The sequence below is a fragment of the Cebus imitator genome, unplaced genomic scaffold (genome assembly GCF_001604975.1).
Source record: "Cebus imitator isolate Cc_AM_T3 unplaced genomic scaffold, Cebus_imitator-1.0 Scaffold831, whole genome shotgun sequence".
In the NCBI taxonomy this organism is placed as follows: domain Eukaryota; kingdom Metazoa; phylum Chordata; class Mammalia; order Primates; family Cebidae; genus Cebus; species Cebus imitator.
This window is the reverse complement of record NW_016108146.1, coordinates 210,302-212,440: the sequence shown is the minus strand read 5'-3', so window position 1 is coordinate 212,440 and position 2,139 is coordinate 210,302.

Genomic DNA, 2,139 nt, shown 5'->3' with positions numbered 1-2,139 from the left:
CATAAGCCATCACACCTGGCCATTTTAGTTGTAATAATTTTTACATTTTTCTAATTTAAAATATTTCCTAAAATCTATTATTTATGAATATAGTATTCATTATTATTACTATTATTTTGTATGTGTTTAATGTCATTTTCAATATAAGCTCTTGGAAATTAGAGAACTTGTCTCTTATTCTTGACTGTATTCTCAATACTTGACCTTGCCTGGTATGAAACGGATATTGATTAAATATTTGTTCAATGAATGAATGAATGAACATACTCGTACCACATTGAACAATTCTCCAAGTATCACAGCTTTCACCATCTAACAAATAAAATGGCTTGTATAGAGCAGAGCCACAGTCAACCCGCCATAAAAGGAAATGTCAAGGAAAATGAACCCTTTTATGTGTAGAACTAGAGTTGGTTGGGTTTCTGTCACATGCAATCACCTGAGCTGACCAGCCTGAGCTACATAATAAGACCCTGTCTCTGAAAATAAAAAATTAGCTGAGCATGGTGGTGCTCACTTGTGGTCTCAGCTACTTTGGAGGCTGAGGCAGGAGGATTCCTTGAGCTTTGAGTTAGAGGTTACAGTGAGCTATGATGGCCGCACCACACTCCAACCTACGGGGTGGGAAAAGAGTCCTGACTGATGACTTGAGTCACCAGAGAAAGTGCTTACTTTTCACAAAGTACTATTTGAGGCAGATCTATTTGAGGCAGTTCACTATTTGAGTGAACAGGAATTCCATGCTTTCTGTTAGGAGGAGAGTGTGGGTGTAGTTAGTTAATGCTGATTGAACTATCTTTGGAATCTCATCTGGTCTATCTGGTCTATTTATATGTGTATATTCTATCTGCTGTCTCACTGAGCTTTGCTAGTTTATGCTGCAGTAACAAAAGCCCCAAAGTCTCACCAGCAGATGAGATTCTGAGAAGTCATCACCGAACTCAAAGTCACCCAGATTTTCCCCAATGTTATCATCTAGGAGTCTTTCCGTTTTGCACCTAACATTCAGGTGTAAGATCCATTTTGTGAAAGGTGTAAAATCCGTGCCTAGATTTATTTATTTTTCACATGTGGATGTCTAGTCATTGTAGCATCATTTGTTGAAAAGACTGTCCTTTCCCTGTTAAATTGCCTTTGTGCCTTTCTCAAAGATCAGTTGAGTATTTATGTTGGTCTGTTTCTGAGCTCTGTATTGTTTTCTAGTGACTATTTGTTTTTTCTTTCTTCACCGATTTCCACCCTGTTTGGTTACTGTATCTTTATAATTAGTACTGAAGTTGGCAGTGTCCGTTCTCTGGGGGTTTTTCTGATCTTTACAGTGAGAACCTGGTTGGGCTCCTGGTGGTAACACTTAGAAAATTGTGAGATCCCCACTAAATCTGAGCCCCAAGAAGTTTATAATGCTCAAGCCAGGCCACCCTCAGCTTCTAGTGATGTGTGAGTACCATTTAAGTGCTCCTCCCAGTTGCTGGCTTCAGCAGCTTCTGTTCCCTGTATTTGCCTGTGTGTCTTGTTTTCAGCATGGCGATTTGCCATGTGACCTCTCCTCTAGCCCCTCTAATAAGGGTTGATAATTTTCAGTTTGTTCAGCTTTTGTCTTGTTGTGAGGACAAGTGGTGACCTCCTAGCTCCTTACGAGTTGGAGTAGAAACCAGAAATATTATTTAACAAGTTAGTCGTAATAAAAGTCACTAATCGTAAATGTAGAATTGAATGATTTAAGTGGACATATAGAATTTTGCAGCCATCACCTCAGCCCCCTCTTAGAATACATTTCTTCCCTCCCCAGATTCCCGAGAGCCTCTTTGCAGTCATTTTCCAATCCCTGGTCACCACGACGGAGCCTGAACAAAATAAACATTTGGAAAACAGACAACATTACATTTCACCTTTATTAGATTGGAATTTTATATAATGGACCATTGTCTTACTCTTGTGGCAACTAGAGGAGATATTTTATTCTAAGGACTTTCTTTGGGAGAACTTAGTAGTAGTCTTGTTTATTTCTGTCCTTGAATTGGTTCATTTATGCTGGTGACAGATGGTTGCTATCAAACCTTGTCTGGTGAGCACAAGTGAAAGAGCTAAAAAAAACTTCTATTAGAAGTGTAGATGATGAATTTGCAGATAATGTTATGC